Source organism: Aotus nancymaae, unplaced genomic scaffold (assembly GCF_030222135.1).
Source record: "Aotus nancymaae isolate 86718 unplaced genomic scaffold, 86718_ANA_hifiasm-v0.15.2.pri h1tg000003l, whole genome shotgun sequence".
NCBI lineage: Eukaryota > Metazoa > Chordata > Mammalia > Primates > Aotidae > Aotus > Aotus nancymaae.
In genome coordinates, this window is record NW_026988414.1 from 29,091,587 (window position 1) to 29,114,485 (window position 22,899).

General features: G+C 35.2%; 1 long non-coding RNA gene across 1 annotated transcript in view; it reads right to left on the reverse strand.

Moving 5' to 3' along the window:
* Positions 1-507: 507 nt before the first annotated feature.
* LOC135274863 (uncharacterized) overlaps positions 508-22,899 on the reverse strand; it is a 120,801-nt gene continuing 98,409 nt past the window's right edge. The window contains exon 3 of the long non-coding RNA XR_010342579.1: positions 508-597. This is a non-coding gene — a long non-coding RNA (uncharacterized LOC135274863). The remainder of the gene's footprint in view (positions 598-22,899) is intronic.

Genomic DNA, 22,899 nt, shown 5'->3' on the forward strand with positions numbered 1-22,899 from the left:
CATATGTATATATGCATTCCATTATACACACACATATATATACTGTACACTGTATACATATATACACACACATACACACACACACACACACACACACACCATGATTTCTTTATCCACTTATTGATTGATAAGCATTGGCTGGTTCCATATTTTTGCAGTTGGGAATCGTGCTACTATAACATGCTTGTGCAAGTATGTTCTTTTGTATATGACTTCTTTTCCTTCAGGTGGATACCCAGGAATGGGAATTCTGGATCAAATGGTAGTTACATTTTTAGTTCCTTAAGGACTCTCCACACTGTTTTCTATAGTGGTTATACTAGTTTATATTCCCACCAGCAGTATAGAAATATTCCCTTTTTGCTGCATCCACCTTAGATAAATTTTTGAGTCACTGTCAGAGTTTACAATCCACAAGTATTTGATTACTCATGAGTAATTGTGTTTTGAAAAACCTGATGGAACATTGTACCTTCCAGAGAACTGGTTTCCCTTGGGAAGTGGCTGATGAAGTCCTTACAGTGGTAGTCTGGCAAGGATTCTTGTGGATGTTTCATCTGACAAGTGCAGTGCTGCCAAGTTTGTGATGAGATGGCTCTGTAAATATAAAAATCCCAAGATGAAAACAGAGGCAGTGAGCATCAAGCTCTATTCTAGTCCTGCAATTCTCACTTGAGCAAACTGCGCAACTTGAAGAAGAGCTCTTCATGGCAATTAAGGAACTTTTTAGCAATAGTAAAACAAAAGGCTACAGAGAATTTAGAGAATGGTACCCTCTTGTGTAGTTTAAAAGTACTTTAGGATCTTACAGATGAGTCTCCAGCTTCCTGCAAGCACTTTACTGAAAATCAGGAATTGGCAATCCTCATGTAAGTCTGAGAAAATAATCTCACTGAAGTCAGAAAACTTTCTTTCAAAATGGCCACTAAAGATGTGGTAAAGAATATCAGCATTCTGTCCCATAGCAAAGAAAGAGACATCGGCTATGTTGTTGCAGTAGTCATAACCCACCTGACTTCTGACAAACAGCCTAAATATCCCATAACTTGTGAGGATTTTTCCTCTCAAGGAGCTGCATGCAACCATCCCAGATTGGCTAAGTTCAAGGTGTAGACGGCAGCATTAAATACATTGGACCTACAGATCGTTCAATGTATTATTTCCCACTCCTTGGTAAATTTTCTGAACCAGAGATTTGACACTGGTCACTATGGGCTATGTATCACGTCTGCAGTAAAAACTCCAGCAAATACTTCAAAATGTTAGTTGAAGAAAGATTACAGCTTGTATGTGACACCCAAGAGCACAGTGAAGCAAACCCCCAGATGCAGCAGATTGCAATCTCCATTCTAGATGACTTTAGAATATCCTTCATGAATAACCAGAGACCCCCTCTCTCAAATACCTTTTTGAGCCTAAGGGGTTTCAGAGGTGCTACTTGTCCCTCAGCTTCAGACTTTTTGCCCTGTCAGCCACTGAACGTTGAAAACAGTTGACACTGGAGTTTGAGAACTGGCTGCCTCATTGGCATTTTACTGTTGATTTTATAATTACTATTATCCCAAATCAAGTTGGAATAATTCTGAGGACACCCTAATGCATATCATTTTGAAAAACCAAACTCTGGACTCTGGAAAGACTTGGGGGCTCATATTGGAACAGCTCTTCCACTTACTTTTCTCTAGCCCTGGACAATTTCTTCACTCTGGGAGTTTGTTGGGAAAGAGATCTGTTTACTCAGAGGAGAAATGGAAGAGCCTGTGGGAGACTTTGGCATTATGTTGAATTTCATATCAATATTTAAGAGAATCTGCTGAGTTGTTATTTCTGGTCATGTGAAGCCAGTGGGAAAGAAGTACATTAAAAAAAAAAAAAAGCTCTGAGAAATATATGCTTCGTGTATGCTTATAAATGTGTTTGGAGGCAGGATCTCCGTTTGAGGGGGATAAAAGGAAAAAATGCTACTATAGTACCTTTCACATGAGGGGTAGAGGAGGGAAGAGAAATATATTTTTTATAATTTCAGGTATTCTATATTTGGTCTTTTCCCTCCAACTTCACAAATCAGGTTGAAAAAGAATAACATTCTGTGTATGTGAATGTGCTGGTTGATCATGGTGATATTTAGGACTGAAAATAGAAGGTTTAGATAAAGTGTTTAAGTAACAATCTATCAAAATTTTAATGTAGGTGGATCTGTGACCAAAATTAGGAGGAAGTAGAAGGGCCAAAAATAGTTTGCCAAAAGATTTCAAGGACTGTTCTTACCTAGCATGGAGAAAAACATATGGGCTTTTTTAAGAACCAGCCTCAACTACAACATAAACTGCTTTGTTTGTGTCATCTGGAAAGCTCCCCTGTGGAATGGAGTGTGAATTCCTTCCTTGCCTTATGACTGAAAAATAATGAGACGTGTTTTATCATTTGTGTGTTTGAATTTGTTTTTCAAAGAACAAAAGTGAATTTCTATCTGATTATTAGCATATTTAAAAACAAATAATCAAAAAATGTTTCCCATAAATTATATCAGTTTATTCTCATAACCATTAACTGTGTTTTGACTTTTTAATTAAAATCTTTTGGTGATCAAAAATGATAGGTTGCATTGCCCTCAATCACGTAACTAATTAGTGACATCGCTAGAATTCAAAAGTCAGCTTTACTAAATGATTTTCCTTGGTTGTTTTCATTAACGTAAAGTTACCTAGAGTTCAGCAGTATTATTTCTGTCTCCTAGCAATGGCACATTTAAAAATCTTAAGTTTCTGGACTTCATTCAAATGGGACAGCATTAGGGAAGAAGTTGAATTTCAGGGAATCAACCAGAAAAAGGAGGCTCACTACTGAGGGTAATAGAGCCTGAAGCAACTCTCTTAGTCTTTACCCAGCAGCCATAGGTATTTTTTCTTGGGAAATTTAAATTCAGCTATGTGTGGAAAAGGGTTGATAAAGAAGCAGTTCCAGTTTGATCAACCTCTAAGACTATGCTCTTGCTAATTTTACAGCAGTGTATTTCCCAGGATGCATGGCAAGGGACTCTAAGACAATGCTGTGTAATCACGAGGTTTTAGAAAACATATCTTTTCACTGACCAACAGTTCATAAAATTTTTCCGTATTGATTAACTACATGGATTCACTAGAGGCTCATCTTACTGAATCTGATACAAATACTGTGAAAAGCTTCTGGAAGTTTGCTGCAAGAGAAGTCTGAAGTCATCTTAACTCCTGGGGGAACAGAAAAAGTGCAGGAAAATAGCAACCTGGAGAGTGGTACAAAAGGAGCCAGCGACCTGCAGTTGTGGGAACGTCGTCTTGCCATCTACGCGGTCTGTAATCAAACCAAGCACTTCTGGTGATCAGGACTCAGACACTAGGAGTTTTTTGGAGTATCACCCTGAAATGCAATGGAAGCACAGGGTCATATTGGGTCTCTATAGAGGCTAGGGCTTGCTTTAAGGGGATAGTGGAACTAATCCTGGGGCTGCTGTACTAAAGTGGCTATTACTCCTCCTGAACTCAAAGGCCGGTAAGACATAGTATACATCCTTATAAAATGGTGTCCAATAATCACAGTATCCAAACCTAGAGGAGAAACATAGAAACAGGAGCATGGAATGGGTTTAAAAAAACTAAAGATGGGAGAACTTGAGATAGTTCCTCAGCTTCTACAGTACACAGATATGTTGAAATAGTATTACATTTAAAATAGCTAAAGTACTATAATCTTCGGGTAATGGTATCAACTTAAAAATAGTCTCTTATTGTTTTCTTAAAATTGCTGTTTCCTTATATGTAGACCAAGTACATTGGGAACCACTTTTTGGAAATTTTTAACCTATATCTATGTCTCTTGCAATGAGATACAAAATTTGTTTTCATTATAAAGTTTAAATACTAAATCTCTATTATACAATTTATTTAAACATATAACTAAGACATATAAATAATGTATAATCTATTATAATGTTTAAAGTGAGAACAGATTAAATAGGTTAACATCCTTGGTTGTATTGCTTTGAAGTGTTTAGGCAAAAATAAAAGATATTGGACAAAAATGTAAATATTTGATCTATAAAATACCAGTCTTATGATTTATAGGAAAATATTGATTCATAGAAATTATTATTGATATCCTGAAATTTTGTGATATGGAATCATAAGTTGAGTAAAGAAGGAAAGGGAGACTTAGAAATCTTGAAATTGCTAGACCATTAATTAAAAACAACATATGGTTAGAGTTTAAATAAGCAACAAATAATTTTGCGTATAACTCTCTTTAAAGATTTCAATTTTAAAAACATAAATTTTTGCTTTTTTTTTTTTAACATATTTTAAGTTTAGGGGTACAAGTGTAGATTTGTTACATAGATAAACTTGTGTCATGGGGTTATGTTGTATAGATTATTTTGTCACCCAGCTTAATGGTTAATGAGTGTCAACTTGATTGGATTGAATGATACAAAGAATTGATCCTGGGTTTGTCTGTGTGGATGTTGCCAAAAGAGATTAACTTTGAGTCAGTGGGCTGGGGAAGGCAGATCCACCCTTAATCTTGTGGGCACAATCTAATCAGCTTCCAGTGGATATAAAGCAGGTAGCCAGGCTCACTGGGCATGGTAGCTGATGCCTGTAATCCTAGTACTTTGGAAGGCTGAGGAGGGTGGATCATGAGGTCAGGAGATCGAGACCATCCTGGCTAATATGGTGAAACCCTATCTCTACTAAAAATACAAAAAATTAGCTGGGTGTGGTGGCAAGCACCTCTAGTCCGGTCCCAGCCACTAGGGAGGCTGAAACAGGAGAATCCCTTGAACCCAAGCAGCAGAGGTTGCAGTGAACCAAAATCACACCACTGCACTCCAGCCTGGGCAACAGAGCAAGATGCCATCTCAAAAAAATAAAAATAAACTGGCAGAAAAATGAGACAGGCCTCGCCTCCCAGCCTACATTCTTCTCCCCCACTGAATACTGCTTGCCCTCTAACATCTGACTCCTAGTTCTTGTCTGGGGACTCAGGCTGGCTTTCCTTGCTCCTCAGCTTGCAGACAGCCTATTGAGGGACCTTGGTTAATACTTAATAAACATATATATATATCTCCTATTAGTTCTGTCCATCTATAAGAATCCTGACTCATACACCCAGGTATTAAGCCTAGTACCTATTAGTTATTTTTTCTGATCCCTTCTCCCACAGTTTACCCTCCAAAAGGCCCCAGTATGTGTTGTTCTCCTCTATGTGTCTATATGTTTTCATTATTTAGCTCCTACTGATAAGTGAAAACATGTGGTATTTGATTTCCTGTTCCTTTGTTAGTTTGCCAAGGATAATGGCCTCCAGCTCCATCCATGTTCTTTCAAGATATATAACCTTGTTCTTTTTATGGCTGCATAGTATTCTATGGTGTATATATACGTCATCCAGTCTATCATTGATGGGCATTTAGGTTGATTCCATGTCTTTGCTATTGTGAATAGTGCTGAACTATATATAATAGAATATAAATCATTCTATTATAAAGACACATGTATGTGTATGTTCACAATACATGTGTCTTTATAATAGAATGATTTATATTCCTTTGGGTATATACCCAGTAATGGAATTGCTGGGCTGAATGGTTCTTCTGTCTTTAGGTCTTTGAGGAATTGCCACACTGTATTCCACAGGGCTGAACTAATTTACTCCAATCAGCAATGTATAAACATTCCTTTTTCTCCACAATCTCACCAGCATGTATTATTTTTTTGACTTTTTGTTTTTGAGACAAAGTTTTTTGCTCTTGTTGCCTAGGCTGGACTGCAATGGTGTGATCTAGGCTCACTGCAACCTCTGCCTCCTGGGTTTAAGCAATTCTTCTGTCTCAGCCTCCCAAGAAACTGGCATTATAGGCATGCACCGCCATGGCTGGCTAATTCTGTACTTTTAGTAGAGATGGGGTTTCACCATGTTAGGCTAGTCTCAAATTCCTGACCTCAAGTGATCCACATGCCTTGGCCTCCCAAAGTGCTGGGATTACAAGTGTTAGCCACCACACCTGGCCATTTTCTGACTTTTTAATAGTAGCCATTCTAACTGATGTGAGATGGTATCTCACTGTGATTTTGATTTGCATTTCTCTAGTGATGTTGAGCTTTTCTTCATATGATTGTTGGCTACATGTATGTCTTCTTTTAAAAGGTGTTTGTTTTGTGTCCTTTGTATACTTTTTAAAGGGATTGTTCATTTTTTCCTTGTAAATTTGTTGAAGTTTCTTTTATACACTGGTTGTTAGACCTTTCTCAGATGCATAGTTTGCAAAAATTTTCTCGTACTCCATAAGTTATCTATTTACTTTGTTGATAGTTTTTTTTTTTCTGTGCAGAAGCCCTTAAGTTTAATTAGATCTTATTTGTTGATTTTTGCTTTTGTTGCCATTGCTTTTGGTGTCTTCATCATGAAATCTTTGCTTGTCCCTATGTCCTTAATTGTATTGTCTAGGTTGTCTTCCAGAGTTTTTGTAATTTTGAGTTTTACATGGAAGTCTTTAATCCATCTCGAGTTAATTTTTGTCTGTGGTGTAAGGAAGAGGTCCAGTCTTAATCTTCTGCTCATGGCTAGCCAGTTATCCCAGCACAATTTATTGAATAGAGTGTCCTTTCCTCATTGCTTGTTTTTGTCATATTTGTTGAAGATCAGATCGTTTTAGGTGTGTGGTCCTATTTCTGGGTACTCTATTATGTTCCATTGGTCTGTGTGTCTGTTTTGATACCAGTACCATACTGTTTTGATGACTGTGGCCCTGTAGTATAGTCTGAAGTAAGGTTGTGTGATGCCTCAGGCTTTGAACTTTTTGCTTGGTATTGCCTTGGCTATTCCGGCTGCTTTTTGATTCCATACAAATGTTAGCATAGTTTGTTTCTTCTAGTCCTGTGAAGAATGTCAGTGGTCGTTTATAGGAATAGCATTGAATCTGTAAATTGCTTTGAGCACTATGGTCATTTTCATGCTATTGATTATTCCTATCCATGAGAATAGAATATTTTTTTATTTGTGTGGGTCACCTCTGACTTCTTTGAGCAGTGGTTTATATCCCTCCTTGTAGAGATATTTCACCTCCTTAGTTAGCTGTATTACTAGGTATTTTCTTTTTATGGCAACTGTGAATGGGAGTTCATTTGTGATTTGGCTCTCAGCTTAATAATTCTTGGTATATAGAAATGCTAGTGATTTTTGCACATTAATTTTGTATACTGAGATTTTGCTGAAGTTGTTTATTAGTTTAAGAAGCTTTAGGCCAGGCACAGTGGCTCATGCCTGTAATCCCAGCACTCTGGAAGGCTGACATGGGTGGATCACTTGAGGTCAGGAGTTCAATACCAGCTTGGCCAACATGCTAAAACCCTGTCTCTACTAAAAATAGAAAAAGTAGCCAGTCATGGTGGTACATGACTGTAATCCCCACTACTCAGGAGGCTGAGGCGCAAGAATTACTTGAAGCCAGGAGGCAGAAGTTATAGTCAGAGGAGATCACACCACTGCACTCCAGCTTGGTTAACAAAGTGAGACTGTCTCACAAAATAAAAAAAAAAAGAGAAGCTTTTGAGCTGAGATGATAGAGTTAAATTCTACAAGTCAGAAGAGATTGGGGGCCGATATTTAACATTCTTAAAAGAATTTCCAGGACTAGGCATGGTTCACCATTTTTAAAAGAATTTCCAGGGTCACTCATGCCTGTAATCCCAGCACTTTGAAAGGCTGAGACTGGCGAATCATGAAGTCAGGGGTTTGAGACCAGCCTGGCCTACATGGTGAAACTCTATCTCTACTAAAAGTAGAAAAATTAGCTGGGTGTGGTGGTAGGCACCTGTAATCCCAACTACTCAGGAGGCTGAGGCAGGAGAATTGTGTTAAATGGGGAGGCAGAATTTGCAGTGAGCCAGGATTGTACTACTGCACTCCAGCTTGGGTGACAGAGCAAAACTTTGTCTCAAAAAAAAAAAAAAAAATTTTCCACCCTAGAATTCTAGAATTTAATATCCAGCCGAACTAAGCTTTATAAGCAAAGGAGAAATAACATCCTATTCAGATGAGAAAATGCTGAGAGAATTTGTTACCCACCAGACATGCCTTACAAGATCTCCTGAAGGAAGCACTAAATATGGAAAAGAAAGAGTATTATCAGCCACTACAAAACACACTGAAGTACACAGATCAGTGACACTATGAAGCAACCATATAAACAAGCCTGCAAAATAACCAGCTACCATAATGATAACAAGCTAAAATCCACACATATCAATACTAACCTTAAATATAAATGGGATAAATGCCCCAATTAAAATAAATAGAGTGGCAAGCTGGATAAAGAACCAAGACCCATTGGTATGCTGCCTTCAAGAGGCACATCTCACATGCAGTTAACACATATAGCTCAAAATAAAGGGATGGAGAAACATCTCCCATGGAAATAGAAAACAGAAAAAAAAGCTAGGGGTTGTGGTTTTAGTTTCTGACAAAACAGACTTTAAACCAACAAAGATCAAAAAAGACAAATAAGGGCATTACATAATGCTAAAGGTTTCAATTCAACAAGAAGGTTTAATTATCCTAAATATATTTGCATCCAAAATAGGAGCACCTCAATTCATAAAGCAAGTTTCTGGAGACCTTCAAAGAGACTTAGACTCCCACATAATAATAGTGAGAGACTGTAATACCCTGCTGACTATAATAAGTTTTAAAATAATCATGTGTTTCCTTAGGCTGTTTACTGCCATTTGGTTAAACCCTATTTCCTACAGTCATGCTTTTTCACAGATTCAAATTAGCTTTGTGAGTTACCACCAAATCAAAAGATGACAAATCCTAAGACACACTTACACTAATAAGCAAAAAATATTTCGCTTTTAATTTTTTTTACTCTTTCCTCACTGGAGTACTTCAATTCCAAGTGAATTGGAATTGGAAATGGTCTTCAATTTTTAGGCTAAAAGTAAGCCAAAGTGTTTTTTCTAAAATTTAGGTCCCTGCGTCTCTCCAAACCTAGTTTGAGAATATATATATAAAAAAATTTGAATATAATTTTTCCAAAGCTCATGTCTGTATTGGTATATTGCAAATAGGTGTATTGCTAGAATACACCTAGCTTGCCACATAGAAATGGGCATATTTTGCTGATTTCATGTTGGCCTTTAAAAATATCTGAATTCACAAATAAAAGTAGAAAGTAGCTTTTGTTTTCAACTCTAACTTTAAAATAATAAACTAGATAAATGCTGGTGTCATTTTTTGGAAATAATTTACATTGTTCTCTATGATCTTGAAAGTTTTTACTGAACAAGAACTTTTTATTACATGTTCAGTGAAGTCAATTCTTTAAGCTTTATGGACATGACCCTTTTGTGGTTAGTAATCCTTGCAAAATTCTGTATTTTTGATTATTTATTTAATTGACATCTGGCAGTTAATTCATTTTAGTTTTTCCCAAGTATCTGTTTTTGAGCTGTAAGTTTGGTTGGCATTATTATAGGTGATTGATGTGTTATTTTCAAATGCACATATTGTATTTCAGATTAGATTAGACAATTCTGTTTTAATAATCAATATTTATCATCCATTATTTTATAGACAGTTCTGATCCATTTTTATGATTTAAATTTTATTTTATTCTATTAGAGTATATATTAGAGAACCCCACATATCAACAACCTCCCTAACAAGGGGAAGATATGTTTTATACTTTATTCTTTTCAATTAGGCATATTATTTATTTTTGTTACCTTTCACATTATTAAAATTGTATATAGTTGTATATTAATATATAAACATGTCAATAAGTATAATATATATATGATACATATATTTTTTGTATATTGAACAATGCATAGGCAATTTATATTGAACTACACACATACATACTTTACCTTGGACTCCCTACAACCTTATCTATGGCAATCGCAGTGACATCTTATTTTTGACATATTTTGAGAGATAGTCTTTTGCATGCTTCTGATGATAGAGGTTTGATGATATTAAGAAACACGTTTCACAATAATGTTGCCGTATTCATTATATTTGAGGGAAATAAGATAAAAAAATCTGTGCTAAAATATACTTCTATTCATAATTAATCAAGTTTCTTTTCAGCAGCATGATTTTAGTATTGCCTCTTACCCCACCCACGATGTGTCAAATTTTAACTTACATTATATAACAAAAATGTTGTTTTGAAATGTGAGCTATTATGTATCTATAAATGGATGGTTATCTTATGTAAGTATAGTTGTGTATGCTATATGAATAGTCTCTTACGTTTCACTGGAGATTTTGAACATTTGACTTCTTGTTAACTAAAACAGGAAGCATAGGATGTGCCTATGTACAGGATATTTATTCAGTGTTTTCATAGCTTTTACATATAACTGAGAGTAGGATTTTGGCCATTTTTCATACGGAGAAGCATATTCTCATCTAGATAGTCATCCAGTATAGAAATACATTATAAAAAAAAAAAAATGAAAACCTTCCAAACACAAATTGCTAGAACTTGTTTGGTCAGCAAATCTGTTATGTAGTTTTATGAAGACGAATTCTGCTGAAAATATCTTGTGCTTTCCTTTTTCAGAAATACCAAAGAAAAACATGGCATTGCCAGAGTTTTATTAACCATACATAGTTATAGATCCTGTTTTTAAATGTAATTAGGAACATTGAAGCAATTTTTTAAAAAGAGCATTTAATGTAAATAGTCTAAAATTACAACATTCCTAATGGCTTGGCTAGATATATTACTTTACTGACTTTATGATATCTTCAAAAAATTAAACTTGGGTTCCAACTGAGTTGACTGCAGAGCAAGAATATTCAAATGAACCCTTATTAAATGTTTGTTGCCTGCATGTATTCCATTATCATTCTTTTTCCTTATTAATCATTAGCTTCAAATGATAATTTTTATCCTTTTCTTTTTCAAAATATTTTGTAAGACTCTCTAATATCTTGGTTGCATAAATAGTAAAAATATCTGAAAGAATTTGTTTAGTAAACTTTTTTCCCCTGCTGTACTAACCTCTGAGTTAATTGAAATTCCTCCAGAAGCAAAAGCCAAATGAAAGGAATAGTAACGAGCATTCACACCCAAAGATTGGGAAAAAACTTGTTCCAAGTGAGTTGTCTAGATATCTCTGTCTTGGGAGCAACTACAGAACGTGCTGCAGGGTCAGGGAACTCAGTTACCAGCCGTGACTGCCTATTTAAAGCACAAGGATTAGGAGGCAGGAAATACAGATTCTAGTTATTTTACCGATGAAATGGGGTCATACTATTTTCTCTATCAGCTAGCCGTGTTATATGCAATATAATGCATTTGAAAGTGGTTTATAAATACTTGCTAAGTAATACAAACTATTGAAAGAAAATAGCAACTATTAAATTTTTCCTATTACTTGATTTGCAATAGGCACATATAATCTCACTTAATTCTTACCATAACTCTATGATGGATAAGTTCTTAATATTACTTTGATACTGAGAAAAAGAAACGTAAAAATGGTTAGGTAACTGTCCCATTGGAACTCCCAAAGGAATGCAGGTATGTCCATTATACCAGACTGCCTGCATTGTGGAAGTATTAGGGATTTTAAAAAGTAACAGTAAACAGGGAAAGTAGAATTAATGTATGTCTAAATTGTATTGTACATTTAATATTCGGTTTTTTGTTTGTTTTGAGATAGGATTTCACTCTGTTGCCCAGGCTGTAGTGCAGTGGGACAATCTTGGCTCATTGCAACTTCCTCTTTTCACCTCAGCCTCTGGAGCAGCTGGGACTGCAGGTGTGCACCATCATGCTTAGCTAATTTTTGTATTTTTAGTAGAGATGGGGTTTCCTCATGTTGCCCAGGCTTGTCTCAAACTCCTGGGCTCAAGCGATTCACCTGCTTCAGCCTCTCAAAGTGCTGGTATTTGAGACATGAGCCACCATGCCTGGCCTATTCTGTTCTTAAATAGTTTATTTTTCAGTACACCTGTAAAAAGATTTTTGAACAAATTGAGAGAGTATAAGCATGCTTAGCAATATTTTGAGGATATTCTTGTTATAGTCTCAGATATAGACAAGGACATAAAAAATAACTCGAATAGCGAGAGCGAAGAGAAATTGCTGAAACAACTTGCTGAACAGAAAGGTTGTTGCCTTAGACAATGGATGCCTTAGAATTAGCAATAATGTTCAAAGGAAAAATGTTTCCAGGTAACATATGAGTTAATTAAAAGAAAGATATTCTAATTGGCTGATTCCACAGTGAATAATCTAAAAGTAAAGCACCAGAAACATATTGTGCCCATTCACACCGTGATCTACTGAACTTAACAAGGCATTATATAATAAGTACAAAAAGACTGCTTTATAGTTCATAAGACTTTACCGTTTTACTTGTCATTTATATAAAGCTTATTTCATTACATTTATTCTCAAGTTTTACCAGGAACCTCATTATTAGAATTGGAATCTGACTAAGGCTTAAGGGAAAGTATCTTATTTCTACTGAGTAATCCCTACACACTAGGCAACTGAACTCACATAATTCATCTTATTTAAGAGTCACAGCAAGCCCAAAATATTATTATTCCACTATTACTGATGAGGCTTAAAGATCTTTAATAGAATGCAGGATAAAAATACGTATGTTTTAGAGCTAGTACTTGAATCTACTAAATCACTTACCTTTCTAAAGGTTCAATATTGACTTATTCAGATAAGGTTATTATTGCCTATCTATCTCAGCCTCATCAAAAGCACATTATGAAGCCATTATTAAGTGATCTGAGCCAAAATACAACCTAAGTGGTCCAAAGAGAATGATTGTTTTTAGTTAAATTAGAATTACATCGAACTTAATTTACTTACTGCAGCCTCTTGTGTATTTAGCACTGAGTCTTCGGTATTTACTTTACATCTATATACATGCTGCTATAGACCCAGATTGCCTAGTTCTAGAAATACAAGATTCTCCTCTTACTAGTTGTAATGAGAAATAGGAAGGCGGTAATGATGATAATGAAGAAGAAAAAAGATGAAGATGGTGGTGATAAGAATAATAACAGTTTTAAAAGTTTTGCAATGTACCAAGCACAAGGAAATTTTTATTTCAAGAAGGACAAAACAAGTCTCAAAATTTTAGGGGAGGGTCGGTGGTGGTGGCAGAGAGAATATCCTGAGACGAGAGTGTAAGAACTCAAGTGTGGTCCAAGTTTACTGAGGCAGTTTTAAAAGAAACAGAAAATGTCTTTCACTCATGCTCATCTCCCAGTATGTCTCCCTTAATCCTACCCTGAAAGAAGAGCTTTCCATGAAACGCAAGTCAAACCGAGAACACTGTATCACTATGTGATGTATTGTGTATTCATGTAACAGTTGTTTGCAAATCAATAGGAGCTAAATCACACAGAGTAAAGCAATGGAATGGTGCATGGTTAGGAAACAGACCTCAGGAGGGACAGAAACCAGGAATTCTAATGTGAAGAATGAGTTTATTATCTCCTTATTCACAGTGGATACCTTGTCTCTTATCTCTCGGATTTCTCTGTTTTATTATTTTTTCACTCTCTGTAGACAGTTTATTTTAATGTCTCTGTGCATATTAAAATGTAATTCCAGCTCCAAATTTACAGAATTTCATGCATAAATTTAACAGAGGTTTTTTTCTGATCAGTCTATATAAACTCTGTCTACTCTACCTTCTTACTTTGCTTTGTTTCATGATTGTATTGCTACCTCATCTGTGCGTTTTCTGTCATTCTCAGCAGATTAGAAGCTGAGAGCACTTTTTCTGTTTTGTTCCTCAGTGTCCACCTAGACCTTGTTAAGGACTAAACATCCAGTACATATATATTGAAAAAATTGTGGATAAATCTCCGATTCCAGATACATATATACAGAAATATCTGACTTATGAACTAGTTAAATAGATAGTATCCGGGGAGTTTCATGTGTGAGAGAGAAACAGATCATATAAGAGCTTCCAGAAAATAGCTTCTGGAGGTAAGCATTGCTAACGGGGGAATAATAACCTGAATGCCTGTCCTCCTTTTCAGACTCAAAAGGATCATTATCATAAACCATAATAAGTCTCTGTAAATTAAGATTCTCTCTATTCTTATTCACTCAATTTCCTGGAAGAATATTGAGAAAAAATATTGAAGAGAAGTGAGGGAATGCTCAGCCAAGCCAAATCTTGACCCAATGATACATGATAGATATAAATATTGATAGATATAGATTTATATAGATATCAGTAATATAATTGTGTATATTATACAATTTCATTGGTTGTTTATGATATACCAAATACTAACAAAATATATGTACTTTATATATATTTTCTTACCCAGTGTAGACACCAACTTTATGATGTGAATGTTATTAAAAAAGTCAATTTCATAAATGAGAAACAGACATTTGATAAAAGGATTTGGTGCATTGATTGAGGATTTTCATTTGGATACTCTTATTTTGAAGCTCATGCTCTTAGCTAGGACTCTATAATACCTTATTACTATTTCTGAGCAATTTTAGGGTATTGGTTAAGTCCCAGTTGATCGACTCAGGTTTTTACAATTTCATGAAACTTAATTTTATACTCCATCTTCCATCCCACATAGAATTACCTCATATCCATTAAGATTCCACCTAAATTTCAATTTTATGTAAGTACTTGTTTTTAACTCATGCTACAGTGCTACACATGGATCTGACACCGCCTTAAAACTAAACAAACCTAGTTTGTTTATTTCTATGTACCTCATAGAAAAATGGCTCTATTCTAAATTGTGCAGAGTAGAGTTTCTTAATTCAGCTGTAAAATAATTCGTTTAATTTTCCCTTATGTTTTCTTTCTTTTTCCTCTGTTTTACTGCTTTACCATGAATTTATGAAACATTGTTATGAGCTTATTGCTGTGAAGTTTGTTTTATAAATTCACCTGATTAAATTCTTTCTAATTTTAAGAATGGTATAATGATACTATCTTTTTTAAAAGTCCTTCCTTTCTCCTTTTTTTTTTTTAATTTTATTGTTTGTTTTGTAAACACATTGACTCCTAAAATAGTCTTTTTATTCCTTTGGTCATTGTTTTAGAGTGCTTCAGATATTAAGATACAAGGATTGGGAGTTAGACCCAGCTATGTTTAAATTTTGGGCACTACCAATTGTTAAATGAATAAACTCTTTAATCTCCCAAAATGACAGTAACACTACATTGCTTGTGTTGCTATGTAGAGTAAATAAGATAATATAATTATTCATGCCTTCTGCTCTTCAAAGCCCTCCAGAATTGCATTTTATAATTCTCTTTGACAAACAGCCCTCATAATTCAGTCAGATCAGCACAGTCAGTTTTCTCAGATGCCCCTGTCCTATCACATTGTTTGTGATTTCCTGCCTTCGGTTACCTATTTCTTACGGATATACAGAAAATAGCCTGCTCTAAGTTCATCATAGAACACCATCAAATAGTTCATCACAGAGGGCCTTGTATGAATGTGTGTGTGTGTGTGTGTGTGTGTGTGTGTGTGTGTGTAATCAGTAGTTTTTAGTTTCAATATTGTTACCAAAGGATTCTAAGAGTATGGAAAAAATGTGACCACAGAGGATATGAAACAACTAAGTACTGCAGAGACTGAGAGATTAAGTCTGGGCTGGGGGCCCAGGACGTTAATTTGAATTCATACTTTTTCTTTGACTAGCTGTGGCATCTTGAGCAAGTTACTTAATCTCTCTGTAACTTAGTTTCCTCATACATAAAAATATAATAAAAGTATCTCATAGGGATTATTGTGAATATTAAGAGGATAAATTTATGTAAGGGGTTCCAGTAGTATTAACTACTATTATTACAACCCTAGCATATTTCTTTCTCAGTCTTTTGGATGTTCCAACTACATAAGAGTACTGGTAAGGCCCTAAAATCATTTTCTTGGTGACATTACAGTTTTTGCAGTTTGGGTTTGTTTACAAGTGATAGTCCAATGACAAATACAAAACACTCAGAGGGACTTTCACCAAGATGGCAGAAATCAATGTGTAAAAATCACAAACATTCCTATACACCAATAACATACAGAGAGCCAAAGCATGAGTGAACTCTCATTCACAATAGCTACAAAGAGAGTAAAGTACCTAGGAGTACAACTTACAAGGGATATAAAGGACCTCTTCAAGAAGAATTACAAACAACTGCTCAACAAAATAAGAGAGGATACAAAGAGACGGAAAAACATCCCATGCTCATGGTTAGGAAGAATCAGTATCATGAAAATGTCTATACTGCCCAAAGTAATTTATAGATTCAATGCTATCCCCATCAAGCTACCATTGGCCGCCTTCACAGATCTGGAAAAAACCACCTTAGACTTCATATGGAACCAAAAGAAAGCTCGCATAGCCAAGACCTAATACTAAGAAAACAAAAAGAAAAAGCTGGAGGGATCACACAATCTGACTTCAAACTATTCTACAAGGCTACAGTAATCAAAAAAGTATGTTACTGGTACCAAAACAGAGATCTAGACCAATGGAACAGAACAGAGTCCTCAGAAATAATGCCACATATCTACAATCATCTGATGTTTGACAAACCTGACAAAACAAGCAATTGGGAGAGGATTCCGTATTCAATAAATGGTGTTGGGAAAACTGCCTACCTAGCCATATGCAGAAAGCTGACACTGCATCCCTTCCTTACACCTTATACAAAAATTAACTCCAGATGGATTAAAGATTTAAACCTAAGACCTAACACCATAAAAACCCTAGAAGAAAACCTAGGCAGTACTATTCAAGACATAGGCATGAGTAAGGACTTTGTGACTAAAGCACCAAAAGTAATGGCAACAAAAGCCAAAGTAGACAAATGGAATCTAATTAAACAAAAGAGCTTCTGCACAGCAAAAGAAACTATCATTACAGTGAACTGGCAACCAACAGGACGGGAAAAATGTTTTCCAATCTACCCATCTGACAAAGAGCTAATATCCAGAATCTACAGATAACTTAAACAAATGAAAAAAAAACATCAAAAAGTAGACAAAGGATATGAACAGACACATTTCCAAAGAATACGTTCTGCAGCCAACAAACATGAAAACAAGCTCATCATCACTGATCATTAGAGAAATGCAAATCAAAACCACATTGAGATATCATCTCACACCAGTTAGAATGGTGATCATTAAAAAATCTGGAGACAACAGATGATAGGATGTGGAGAAATAGGAATGCTTTTACAGTAGGAGTGTGAACTCAACCATTGTAGAAGATAGTATGGCGATTCCTCAAGTGTCTAGAACTAGAAATGCCATTTGACCCAGCAATCCTATTACTGTGTATATACCCAAGGGATTATAAATCAATCTCTATTTATAAAGACACATGCACACATATGTTTATTGTGGCACTGTTTACAATAGCAAAGACTTGGAGCCAACCCAAATGCCCATCAATGATAGACTGGATAAAGAAAATGTGGCACACATACACCATGAAATACTATGCAGCCATAAAAAAGGATAAGTCCATGTCCTTTGTAGGGACACGGATGAAGCTGGAAACCATCATTCTCAGCCAAGTGACACAAGAACAGAAAACCCAACACTGCATGTTCTCACTCATGAGTGAATGTTGAACAATGAGAACCCATGGACACAGGGAGGGGAACATCACACACCAGGGCCTGTTTGGGGGTGGGGGGTTAGGGAGGGATAGGAGGGGGTGGGAGGATTGGGGAGGGATAGTATTAGGAGAAATACCTAATGTGGACGATGAGATGATGGATGCAGCAAACCACCATGGCAGGTGTATCCCTGTGTAACAAAGCTGCAGGTTATGCACATGTACCCTAGAACTTAAAGTATAATAAATTAAAAACTCAGGGGTCAATCTGCTTTGATTTATACTATTACCTACTAAGTGAGCGATCTTAAGCAAGTTGTCTCCGTAAGCTTGATTTCCTCGTGGGTAACATGAGCATACCTATCTCAAAGGGTTGATGTTCAAATGAGATAATACATTTAAAGTACTTAGCACAGGGCCTAATGAACAGAATTCTATACCTCAGTAATGTTTGTCATTGCTGCTCCTGCTGTTCTTTCTATAATAATATATTGTTTAAATCACTTTATTGTGAAATAGATAATATTTAGAAGCCCTTGTAAACAAACAAAACAAACTATGTGCCTTTTCTGCAGCAAAACAAAAACAAAAACCAGACAATAATAACAACTCGACTTTCTATCACTTATAATGGTTTCTTTCTCTTTCCTATTCTTAAAATTCCACGAGCTAGAAATCCTTTTGTATAGCAAATCTGCATTTTTCAAATAAGATATCTTTCTGAATGGAGAGATTAATTGGTCTTCCATACTCATATGAATTAAATGAGCTTTCTTTCCCCTTCAGTCTTGTTGAGATTAACATCATTGAGTAATGGGATTAATCATTGGGGGAGTAAAGGAGTAAATTTACTAGATTTTGGCTTACTCTGGTGAAGTGTATCAATCCATCCCCTGTGAGTTTATGGTATCATTAAATCTCTGGGAACTTGGAAGCATAGAAGGAAAAGGACCGTTAGAGAAACTGGTAATGTTTTCTAGGATGAGTTTATGTCCAGGAAAAACAAAAAATCCCTTTCACCTTTTACTACTATTACTTTTATTAACCAAGATTAGAAAACCAAGGAGTAATGCAAAGAGAGAGAAGGAATTACTGAAGGAACAATTTGTTAAAGAAGGAAATAAAAAGTAGGACTTAGAGCACTACGAGTATGATAAACCTTTTGTATAAAAAGTGTATTTCCTCTTTTTAAATTGAGTGAAGATGAGTAGAATAGGGGGAAATTGAAATAAGTTTGTGATGGGAAGATGAGAATATTTGTGTGTTAGACTGATTTGCTCAATGAAAGTGGAGAAAATATCAGGAAGCATAGGAGATTTGGGGAGCAAAGAAAATACATAAAACTATCAAATTTGGTGGTAATTGCCAAACCTTTTCTGTAAAAGACCAGATGACAAACATTTTCAGTTTTGTGGGCCATGCAATCTCTGTTGTAACTCCTCAACTCTGCCATTGGAGAGTGTGATTAATTTTACGTCAACATTACTGGGCTGAGGGATTTCAAGGCAGCTGGTAAAACATTATTTCTGTGTGTCTTTGTGAGGATGTTTCCAGAAGAGATTATCATTTGGATTGGTGGAATGATTAAAGCAGATGGCCATCCACAGTGTGAGAAAGCCCAAATAGATAAAAATGCAGAAGTGATAACTCAGTGGGGTTTTAATTTGGATATCTCTGATGATTCGTTTTTTAAGTGTTTCCTTTATATACCTTTTTGGTATTTCTGTATCTTCTTCTGAGAACTGCCTATTCAGATCTTTCACCCATTCTTCAATTGGGTTATATATTTTCTTAATCATTAGTTGTTTGAATTCTTATGTATTTTGGATATGAACCCCTTTTCTGATGCTGAACTCATAGAAGTAGGCAGTAGAATGATGGTTACCAGGAGTAGGGGATGGGGGGAGTTGAAATGATGGTGAAAAGATACAAACTTTCAGGTTAGAATAAATAAGTTCCAGAAACCTATTGTGCAACTATAGTTAATATAATGTATTATATGATTAAAAACTGCTAAGATAGTATTTTTCAAGTGTTCTCACTGCGCAAAAATGAAGAATATGTGCAGCAGTGAATGCATTAATTAGCTAAATTTAGCTATTCCACAACGTGTACATATTTCAAAACATTTTGTACATGATAATATATACAATTTTTGTAAATTAAAAAAAAATGGTAGAGAAAGGGCAAATTTACTTTCACTCTTCAAGCTGGGACATCCCACTTCTCTTCACCTGGACATGAGCTCACCTGGTTCATGGTGTGCCTACTTTTTGGTAGAGATGGGGTTTTGTCATGCTGCCTAGGCTGGTCTCAAACTCCGGAGCTCAAGCAATTTGCCTGCCTCATCCTCCCCAAGTGCTAGGATTACAGGTGTGAGCCATCACACCTGCCCTTAGCTGTCCTTTATAATAAAAAATTAGCAGAATTTTTCTCCACCTCTGAAGTAGTATGGTCTGTTTTCTTTCACCAAATTCTCTGTGATAATTATGGAAGAGATAGACATTCTAGGATCTTTTACCAGCTGTGGGTAATTTATATAAATATTTTGTAGTTAATATTTTTGTTTTTTGTTTTATGCTTTGGAGGGGCATTCAAGGGACCAGTGGCTCACTGATTGTTTCATTGTTCTGTTTGCTATTGTTGACTTACTTGCTTACTTGCTATGCCTCACCTATAGCAAAGTTTAATCCATTAATAATATTCAACTTTTAAATTTAGAAAAATCCCATATATGTAATCTATTCCCTCTGTCTCCTGCATCTCCTCACCTCTGCACATTTATTTACAGGTGTTTTTTCCTTAGAGTCAAATATTTTAACGAGGATTGTAAGTAAAGTATACTGCCCAGCCCCTTGTCATGGTGATCATTATGTAATTCACACCAGGCTATTTTGAGTGGTCACAGAATTTTAAAATTGGAGCTAGGAAAAACCAAGTTTTTGAATTTCTGCTTCAAAACTAGAAATATGCAGAGTTTATGCTTACAGTCTCATGAAGAAATTTTTGGTGAGGAAATTAGCATAGAGAATTTAGGACAAATGTGAGACATATTTATAGAATTCTAATTGCATTTTATTCTGTTTTTAACAATCACTGAAGTTTCTCTATCTTCTGCTATGTTTCTTTGTGTTGCCTAAACCAGTTCAGATTGTGTTTCTGTGTCTCGTAATCAAGAGAGAGTCCTGAACCTTACCCCTTTACACTGAATATATTCTTTTACAGTTAGCCATACAATAGTGATCCATGATTTCTATTGTCCAACTGGGAAAGCCAAGAAAGAAGAAAATGTCAGTGATAATCTAACTATTGTTGGAGAGTAAAACACTATGGAGTTTTACTTCCATGTAAATGCTGTGATAATTATAAAATAAAGGGTGAAAAATCAGAAGTTTACTAAGTATTTTCACTTTTTATTCTTTCTGGCCAGCAAATTGATGACTTTGTATTGTTTCTAAAATACTTATAAGTATAAAACCTAATTAAGAGTGTATCTCCTCTATTGCTATGTTTAATTAAATGTAATGATTTATTGAAATTGTGACACCATATCCCTGCTCTTACTTAATTCCAAATGGCAGAATATACTAGATTGCAAGTATTTCTGAACTGCCTAAGGACAGTGGTTAATTTTACTACCTTGACTAATACTTTGATTGCTGCTGCTTTAATCAAGCTTCCTATCTACCTAAAGCAGCTATTACAGACTTAAGAATTGAACATTTTATACAAAACACGGTGGCTAAATTTTTATATAATGATTTCAATAGAGAATTAGAGACATATCGTATAGCAGCCGCTCTCACAGTTGAACAACTTCAAAATCACGATCCATCATAAGTAATTGCGGGGATTACATAGAATAATGAAGATTTTATATGCTTACAATTGGCTGGTGTTGCACTCCAGCCTCCTTTTAACTTTCCAGCATAAATAGCTGGTAAGGTGGTAACAAACAAATGTGCTTTCAGTATCTGAATAGTCAAAACCCCAAGCTCAACCTCAGGGACCCCCAACTGATGTGGCTCTAAATATTCAGCAGAGTGAAAACTTGAATAGGCATTGAATGAAGCAGGATAGATTAGGCTTTATTAACGAAGGATCTAGAATTCTCAACAGCTTAAAATAATAAAGATTTATTTTGCACCTATGGTACAAGAAGGATACACGTTACACATCTGAATAACAAAATACCACATTGGAGTATAATAACAGCCATTGGAAAGAATGTAAGGGGAGGGAAACTTCAGACTCTACTCTCAGTATTAATTGTTAAAGCTATCATAGAAAGCAGTCTGGCATTATTTATTGAAATTAAATGCGTTTTTGCTCTGTGGTTCAGCAATTTGCCAAAGAAAGTCTCCCAAAACCTACAAGAATGCACAAATAATTTTGAATAATAGGAAGAGAATAATAATACTCTTTGTGTAAATTAAAGCATTTATTCCACGAATACACTATGCATATACTTAAGTACCTGTATGAAACTATACACTATAGTTCTTACAGGAGGATAGAAAATAGGAGTGATGATGAAAGGACATGAGAAAATTTAACATAAACATAAAATGTCCTGTGCTGGACTAATGATATTTTTAAAATGCTATGAATTGAGGGAAAAAATTCGCTAAACTCTTTTACCTGATACTGAATCCAAATTTTAAATAAGATGGGGAAGAAGGTGTTAAAATAATATCTACAAACATTTATTTTTGTTTTAATTGGTTTTGGTCCATTGTAGCCAGTCTACAGGAGTTCTTTAGTTCTGGATATATAGCCATCATTGGCCAATATATTTTCTGCCCCTAGAGAACTCATTGATCCATTTAATAATCAGCAATTTTATTTTAACTTCCTATTAGTCACCAGGATACAAAATGAATAGAATTGTGATTTTTCCTTATCATGCAGGGATAACATAACATATAGAAAAAATAGAAAATACAAAAATAATAAATGATCAACAAACTATACTGTGATATAATAAATAATATCAGATTAGAGCGGGGTAAGAGACAAATACAGAAAGTAGAATTTGGGAAATTATGTTTGTGGTTGCAGTGCAGATGTGTATACATTCAGGTACACAGAATTCACCTCCATTGCTTCTGTCTTAGCTATAGTCCAGTTGTAAATAATTTCTTATGCTTGCATTGTTAATTTTAATATTAGCTGTGGAAAATAAGTGAATATATGCAGTTTATTAAAAATCAATATAAACATACAAAAACAGTAGTTTATGTGTTTGAGTT